Source organism: Topomyia yanbarensis, chromosome 2, assembly GCF_030247195.1.
Source record: "Topomyia yanbarensis strain Yona2022 chromosome 2, ASM3024719v1, whole genome shotgun sequence".
Classification (NCBI taxonomy): domain Eukaryota; kingdom Metazoa; phylum Arthropoda; class Insecta; order Diptera; family Culicidae; genus Topomyia; species Topomyia yanbarensis.
In genome coordinates, this window is record NC_080671.1 from 240,767,776 (window position 1) to 240,776,931 (window position 9,156).

The window sequence follows — 9,156 nt, forward strand, 5'->3', positions numbered from 1 at the left end:
CTAACGTAATTCTTCTAAAAGATTCTTTTTTGAGCATAGAAAAACAAATTATCCAAAAAACAAACTTGTGGTATCGTGAATATGCTATTGAAAAGGGGAAAGGAAAATTCTTTTATGAATTGCAAAAAACGATTGAAAAAGAACAATGGTTTTTCAATAAAGGATTGTCCAATGACGAAGCAAGGTTGCTGAATAGATTAATTTCGGGACATGATTTCTCAAAATATTGGCTTGCAAAGATGAAATTAGAGTCAGATGAAAACTGTGAGATTTGCCAAGAAGTGGAAAACTCACAACACATTATTTTGTTTTGTACCAGGTTTAACCGCACCCGTTCCAAATATTCATTCGATTGTAAATTTTCTTCACTTAAAGAATTGTTCAAGTCAAAAGATCTTAATATTCTAAAAGAAGTAGTCAATTCTGTTAAAGAAATTAAAGTAGATTTATAACTTTTACTAAATATGAATTAATACTGCGCATAGTTTCCATTATTTTCTTTTCAGATTGATACTGCGATAACACGAAGCCGTCCTCGCGACTTTAAATAAAACAACAGGGCAATATAGTCGCAGTCACTCAGCCCTTATACTGAGCTGTCAGCCGATAGCTCAAACAGAGAAGAAAAAGAAGAAGAAGAACTAAAAGGTAAAAAATCACCAAAATAATGGTTTTCAGCACCAGGGCATTGCATGGATAAATTAACAAGCAGAATTTCATTTATGGATCGATAGCAGTGGCGTAGCCAGAAATTTGGTTTGGAGGGGGTTTTGATGAAAATCGCAAATTTTTTGAAAAAATGCTAAAATTTAATATGAGTTTGATAAATTATTGGAAACTCAAAAACATAAGTAGTCTAACAGATGTCATTCCAGTCTACAAACAAGAAGGATCAACATGGAACAGTTTTCAAGCCTCCATAGATTATTTTCTTGTATAATATGTCAATGAAGTCAAAAATTGCGATCTTTTAAAGTGGGATAAATGATCTAAAAAAATTTCAACGTTCAAGATCACCTAATATAATAATCCTTGGCTTTGAAGGTTTGACAACTTCGGGAAGTTATCAACATAAAACAGCGCCTGCTTTGATATAGAAATATTAGTGATTAATTCTCATAGAGGTAATTATGGTGAATTAATTTTTCAAAAATATTAAGAGACATGGTGCCTTCAGCAAAGTTTTTGATAATGTCATTTCAAACAATTTTGTTGAAAATATGAAGGCTACATGAATTCAACATATAGGGATTTAAATGGACTGGGCCTGCTATATTTCTTCTAAGCGAAGAAAAATTTAGGTGAAAACTATTTTTTTCTGCGCTACGGATAAAATTGTTTGAAACAATCATTGCGAGTTGAGAACACAAAACCTATAACTAAATTATGGATGGATGAAACTGAAACTTGCGTTTCGACTTCATCTCATCAGAATCCGACACTAACTTGGTGGGCGGACTAAGCTTGCGCCGAATTGATGCTAGCTCCTGAAAATGGAATCACTCTTTGTGTTTTTGAGTCCTTTTAATATCTGGGAATTATTTGTTTTATATCCAATTCCCTTATTTTTTTGTAAGCTTCAAAGGCACCTTGAACGCAATGTGAATTTATTATTTAATTACCGCAGAAGAGATTTATCAAATACAGTAATTTCAGAATAGCTTGTTGTAAAGGTTTTCTACTACTATATTTCGGTACTCTGAATATGTGGGATATATATGTCTTTGACAAAGTTGTTTGAAATAGCACTTTCGAAAACTTTGCTGGAGACATTAAGTCTCGACCCAAATTTGGTTGAAGAGTAATTCTTGTCTATAATTACTTCTAGGAGGATTAACCGTAAAAATTATTCTATCAGCAGATGAACAGTTTTACGTTTTGAAATTCTTCAATGTTACTTAACATCGAAATTTGGCAGTTTCGAATGAATGTGATCGTGACCGTTAAAAATTTATCGAGCATTAATTTTACTTTTCTTTATTAGTCAACCTCACAACTTGCAGTACTAGAACGTAGTACACAAAATTTTAGTACGCCATTCATTGCATCCTGCTAAAGCTTAAGCTGAGTATGCACCTCTTGCGAAATGAAATTTCCTATACAAAACCTATGCATAAAAAACGTCGCGAAATGCTCGCGAAAAAAATTTTCGTTTCCATTTCGTAAGCGGTACGCAGCTCTCGCGAAAACGATAACGAAAAATGCAGTTAGCCGAGACACGGTTCGACAAACGATAAATTTCATAATACTTCCGCGAGATAGCGCTGCTTTCTATGCGCTGTCACCAAGGCAAACTTTTTCCTTGCGAAATAATGGTCAATGGTATTATTTCGCACGGAGGCTCGCGAAATTTTGACAGGTTGCATTGAAAAAATATAAAAAAAGATTAGTAATTTTTTGTATTTTTTTTTTTTCATCGCGACCTGTCAAAATTTCGTAGTTTTGAGAATCAATATTTTGAATTTGAATGGTAAGTTTTAAAATATTATTGGAATTGTGATTGTTTCTAGTAATTATTATTATTTACAGCACACCCGAACAAAGCAGCCACAAGAGCAGCATTTTTCGTCAGCAGCCATCTATCTACTTGATAAGTTTTCATCAACAACAACCAGGTAGGGGAGAGAGGGTAACAATGAAACACATTTTTTCTACAATTTAATGTTGATGATAATACATGTTATTTGTGTAACCAAAAGTGATACATAGTGCCACTCTGTTGTTAACTAATACATATATTTTTTCCAGCTGGTAAAATTCACGGGAAATAATTTTTTTTGGATAATAAACAGTCGGTGGTAAAATGTATCAGTGTGCCCCATGGGTAGGAACTATGAAACACGATGTCGTCTATAGTGAAATATTCTACTTATAAATTTTATTCTCTTGTTTTGACGAAGAATGATGCTAACGCTTTGAATTAAAGTTATATTGAGGCGAAAATCGTTTGTTTACGAAAGAATCCACTATATCATCGTGTAACATCGAACCACCATATATACATATTAGCTGCAATCCTGAAATAAGAGACAATTTCTACAAAACTTGCCCAAATTTACTAATTTTGCACTATATGAGTAGTATTTACTGTGGAAAATCGGAACCCATTCACATTTCGAGACAGACCACAAAAACAAACAAAAAAACACTGTTCCCCATACACCATCGTTTCACAGTTACCCAATGGGTCTATTCATGAAAATTGTGAAATTACACAGAACCATGAGAAGTTAAGCTTAGTATGCACCTCTTGCGAAATGAGCTCGCGAAATATTTCTCCTTTTTTCGTACGGAATTTTGACATTTGTACGCGAAATTTTGACAGATTTGTTTTTGTGTGTTTACTGTCAGATGTCGCTTCTGGCCACCCCGGCAACACATCAGCTGTTGTTTACATATATTGATGAATACCTATAAGAGGTTAATACCAAATATTAACTGTTTGGTTAATAATTAACAAAACAAAGATACTTTGTAATTGAAAATTAATCGGTTAGTTATTTTATCTTGGTGATCCACTGCCTGAGGAATGCGTTTATATTAGTTTTTTTCATCTACAGGTTGGGCTTGGCCTGTGATTTCCACTCTCACAAAATCATTATTTCCGAAGTTTTCTAGGATCGGCACCTCGCCTAATGAAGTTAACAATTCTTTACTATACGGATACGAAGAATGAAAACACCGATAAAGTTTTGTAAACTGTCGAAGGCTGCCGACACGCTACGAAGGAATATGTGGGAGATCATTTGCTCTGAGCGGTAGATTCAATATTGTAAATGCAATGTAAACATTTTAATATTTAAATTTTCTCTGCAACTTTCATCACAATTAGAAGAGATAAACGAATGTATGTTCTTGATACTCTGTACTTTGCTACGCAATGGTTGGTGCGAAATTATATCAATCACTTCCATTGATTGCCTAAATTCTCTCCAAATCCGAATAGGTGATTTTTAAACGACCCTCCTAAACTTGTAGGTGTTGGACCCTCAAATAGAACTGTAAAGGGGCGAAACCTTCATCTACAAACCAACTTGGGATAGTAAAACGCATCAGTTTCAAAAAAATATTGATATTCGGGAGTTACCTTGTTGAAGCAGTCTTTGTTATTTTGAATTCGTATTTTTTTAACCTGAATGATGGAAAACCTTAAAATTATTTCTTAGCAAATCAGAAACTATGAGCCCTATTCTCACAGTCACGACACTTAGTGATTAAAAGGAAATTTTCTTCTAGTCACTAGGTGACGTGACTGTGAGAATATGGCTCTATGATGATATCTACACATGTTTCAGATAATCCAATAACTCCCTGGAGCACAGATCTTAAGATCTACGGCCGTCATCTGCGATCTCTTGTTAGTTTTTCTACTCAACATTACGTCGCAGAGGTGCTTTTTTGTTTTTCTGGATGTGTTGATAAGATATTTTAACGCATATTTCTATAAATTTACCCTATAAACATAAGGGGCCGTTCACATTCCACGTGGACAAAAAACCTTCGTTTTTAACCCCTCACCCCCCCCCCCCCCCTCCCTTCGATGTCCACGTGGACTTTCCAATTTTTTTTTCGGGTAATTTCATGAAAATGGCAAAGAAGGACTTAATGAAAATCGTTCAAACTTCAACCACATAATATCACACACTTCTTCAGTCTGTTGTAAAATTTCCATGGAAATATCTCATTGCTGAACGACATTGTGTTTTATATTTACGTTTTAAAGATTCATCATAATAAAATAAAGTTGAAGTAACCTATGGATTCTTGAATTGGCCCGTAATTTCAACCTTTCAAGCCCAATATTAGTGGTATTTAACCAAGTCACAGAAGATTGAATCAAATGAGTCAACAAGAAATTTTTTTCTCGGGTTTTGTTTTCGCACGATTTCCTCTGATTTTGTTGATGATAGTTACCATCACACACTATGCTGTATAAGAACTTTGACTATATCAAAATCTTGAAAAAATTTGAAGGTAAGCGCTCACACCAATGACGATACAAATTTATTTCATTTTCTTGTGAAAGAGAAAAATATAATTGAAAGTCCACATGGACATTTACAGTACCCCCTTCCCATGGACAATCGTTTATTTTTTCGTGAACCCTACCCTCCCCAAAATTCCACGTGGTATATGGATGACCCCTAATTAATCATGATAATCAGAGATGTTGTGCACAGTCACCTGACCGGTCGACTCTTCCGTTTCATTTAGACTACTAGTCACAGCAAATATGTAATTTTCACAGCCAGGTCCTGAAGAAAATACCTACAGTTTCTTTAATGTAGATTGTGGATTGACCACAGCTGGTCAGTTCCTGATAGCGAATTACTAAAAGTATATAAAATGATAAATAAATATATAACCTTGATAAATAAATAATGAACTAGATGAATAAATAAATAAATTAGCGTTACCAAGTGAACTTCTACCAAATTAAAGACACTGTTGTACCAATACTGGATGAAGGTAAACCATTATAATTAGATCGCATATTTATTTAACAAATTCGCATATGCAAATTAAAGAAATAAAAAATAAAATAAATATAAGTAAATATATGTATAGTTATTTAATTAAATAAATAAGGGACCATTCATAAACTACGAAACACAAAATTTGTTCAATATTTAATCCCCCCTCCACCCATTTAACAAATTGTCACAATTTTTTTTTATCCCGCCGTCTCCTAGTACGTAACGAATTGTTCAAAACAATTTTTTTCTGCAATAAACATAACATTCTGCCTTCCATATATCACAACATGTAGGTATCAGATACAGGAAATAAATGAAATCGCTTGCGCACTAGCACCGCGCCGCTTGGGTATTCTTAGGAATAAGATAAAGATCCAGTTCCTGGCAACAGATACAGATCCAGTCACTGATATTCAATTATGTCATTATTACATACAAAAAACTTAGGAGCAAAGCAAAGATATTGATGCCAATTTATAGGCATTCTATCGAAGGCAGAATAAATAACGAACTAGTATGTCCCTCTCCCTAATAGGGCCAACAGAGGCTCATTACGCTTTCATTGGCGTACAACTTGTACACTTAAAACACGTTCGTCAAAATTTGGAGAAATTATGTAGTATTGCAACACAATAATTTTGGACCGTTGCTTAAATTGTACTCAAACTACGTGTCCGATTCAATTCTATTTACCTTGCATTGTTTTTAATACATATATACCAACGACGTTGTATATACCCTATAAGCGCAGTGTTATAGGATAGGTTTATTACATGAGATCAATAAATATTGTGAACCTATTTCACCTATACGCTATCGATACAGGACAAAAACAGAGGATTATTCTTAGAAGAAAATTACTTAAATTATTAAATTTAATTATTAATATACGCATTTTAAATAATCGTACCTTCCTGCCGCTATATGCATGATTGTCCCATGCATTACATAAAGCACATGAGACAGTTATGTGTATAACGGCAGTTTAGCGCTTAGCCTTTTGTACCTTCTTACTATTCGCTATGCTAAATATTGAATAACTTCTTAATTCTGTTGAGCTGTTGTTGGCTTACCGGCGCTTTGCGCTCTACCAGTTGTGACGGAGCTCATTTCGTGTTGCTGAGACGGATCCAGCTCATGGCAATTTCGGAACGCCACCTTCATCAACGCATACATGCAGAACTTTTTCCTATTCGAAGAAAATGGGGAATCAATACAAATTGTCGGAAATGTTTATTAGTGTTGTTTGTGACATTACCTGACTCTCGCTCAACTTAATGCATTTTCCGGATTAGTCCGAGGTTTGTCTTGATATCATGCCATGAAACCGATGAAGCACTTTTTCCAAATGAGTCACACAGTTGGCCCGTTTGAACTTGTCGTGTCCTTCCATTATGTTTGTTCTGTAAATCAACAAGGATATCTAGATACACAAAGGAAAATTTGGTGGGAAGTGGGGGGCGGAAACTTACCGAAAGAGAAAGTCCTTTTCAAGCACCTTGCTGCTGCATTTACTGTTTTATCACCGCGTTCTGCTGCTGGATGTTGACTATGATCCCCTGTTGCTGCTGTTGAGCGGTGTGTCCGCTGGATCTATACCTACTATGGTTCCTGTTCGATCTAAAAAATGCAAAACTTAATATCCGTAACCGAGCTTACGAACGTGAACTTTTTTTATAAGAATATGATATTGAATTACAATGTACTCAACACGGTACTGATACTTCTGAAATTAAAAAAAAAATCACTCACCTTGCTGCACCTGCAACTGAATAAAAGTTCCTCCTGCTCGTGGTATGATACAATATCGTATGCTATGCTACGGTTACTACAGTCTGAAGGTGCTGTTCCTGTTGTTTGCTATATCTTTTTCTGCAGAATCTGGGTGATGATTGTTCTGATATGGTTGTTGCTGCTGCTACTGTTGGCCAATGGTTTTCTGCGTTTGTCCCTGATTGGCTTAGATCGTTTGCACTGGTTGCCATTGTTGACCAGGTTGTAAAATTAGAATAAAACCCTGAGGTGACGCCGTCGTTTTAACGCTATTAATGGTGACCATTGGATGATGGTCATCATCTGGGAGAAATCTTAATAACTGGTGCTGCAGCTAAGTCTGTTGTGAAAAGTTGTACTGTCAAGGCTCCCTACCTTTTTCATGCAGGGAACTGGTAGGAATTAAGGCTAGGATGGGATACGACGTTCCTTTTTGATTTAGGATGTTGGATAAGTTCGATGTAAATTGTTTTGCCTTTCACGTTTGGTGATATGATCACCTTGGAGCATTTCAGTCGCAATCGGCTTCATGTCATGATGGAACAGTCTGTTAATTTTACTGCCGCTGATGGATTTAGTTTTGTTGTATGATCTGAGCAAAGAACGTAGCGATCGTGATGTTGCTTTGCGGGTTTAGATCTGAAATTGTTATATGGCTCTTTTAAGGGGTTGTTGGCTGCTACTATATGTTATGTTGCTGGTGCTGCTACGGTTTTATCGATTCAATGCTGAGAATGGTTGGCCGATCGCCAAATTAAGGATGTTGAATCGAGATAATTGATGATTTGTTGCATCTGGTTGTTGTTGAAGGAAACAGTAAGGGCTGAACGATTCGAGTAGGGGTGGTTGGATGCTGACTTTGCTGTTTGGCCTGGAGCAGTTACTCTTGATGCTAGAGCACGGGAAATTGTGATTTTAAGTTCTGGTCTAACGATTACCTTTGCATTCGTTATAAATCTTTGATTTGCTTCAAGGGCGGTAAGGTTTTAAGGACGTACGACTGCAGAGCATAACAATTGTAGAACCAGTTTCTGTTGCTGTGCTTGCAACTTGCGTTTGGTTGTACCTACTTGTTTTGTGACAAACAGAATATTACCACCTGGACTGCCATACTTTAACTAAATTTTTAAAACCTCCGTCTCTTCATGTAACTGAACAACACAAAAGAAAAGAAAAGCCTTTTTTGTATTTTTTATCTTTTTTACATCGCAATCTGTCAAAATTTCGCGAGTCTCCGAGCGGAATAATACATCCGATCATTATTTCGCACGGAAAAAGCTTGCCTTGGTGACAGCGCATAGAAAGCAGCGCTGTCTCGCGGAAGTAATATAAAACTTATCGTTTGTCGAACTGTGTCTCAGCTAACTGCAATTTTCGTTATCGTTTTCGCGAGAGCTGCGTACCGCTTGTGAAATCAAAATGAAAAAAAATTTCGCAAGCATTTCGCGGCGTTTTTTATGCATAGGTTTTGTATAGGAAATTTCATTTCGCAAGAGGTGCATACTTAGCTTAAGAGGCTATTCATATAGTTGATAATACAATAAAAATCCAATGCTAATAAAACCGATCCTGACCTGCTAGAGACAAAATTACATCAGCTTTCAACTAGTTTCTGAAATGTTATTCTTGTTGTTAACCATATTGAATTGTTGTCTAAACTCTACACAATCTAAAAAAATACATTTTCAGCAAATGTTGAAATGTATGTAAGTTTTCGGTAAACAACCTATTCAAATTTAGATTCCCATTCGAAAAATTGTCTCTAATCCATATTTTGAAGCATCTTTCCAAAAATGAGCTCATAATAATTCAGACAGTTATTTTATTTTACATTGAAGTAATTTGACAACTATGGGATTTTGGCTAAGAGATAAGTTACAAGATCCCCTTCCCATAATTTTCCAAA

The 9,156-nt window shown here is 35.5% G+C and overlaps 2 long non-coding RNA genes across 3 annotated transcripts; one reads left to right on the forward strand and one right to left on the reverse strand.

The window, feature by feature from the left end:
• Positions 1-2,378: 2,378 nt before the first annotated feature.
• Positions 2,379-4,564, forward strand: LOC131682988 (uncharacterized). Its single transcript, XR_009304304.1, has 3 exons — positions 2,379-2,470; positions 2,530-2,615; positions 2,749-4,564. It is a non-coding gene; the product is annotated as an uncharacterized LOC131682988 (long non-coding RNA).
• A 941-nt stretch (positions 4,565-5,505) lies between these two features.
• Positions 5,506-8,446, reverse strand: LOC131682983 (uncharacterized). Of its 2 annotated transcripts, XR_009304298.1 has the most exons (5): positions 8,321-8,445; positions 7,230-8,142; positions 6,950-7,097; positions 6,736-6,880; positions 5,506-6,666 (listed from the first exon to the last, which is right to left on the reverse strand). It is a non-coding gene; the product is annotated as an uncharacterized LOC131682983 (long non-coding RNA). The 2 variants fall into 2 exon arrangements; XR_009304297.1 differs by having other exon boundaries at positions 5,509-6,666; positions 7,230-8,446.
• Between the last annotated feature and the right edge of the window lie 710 nt (positions 8,447-9,156).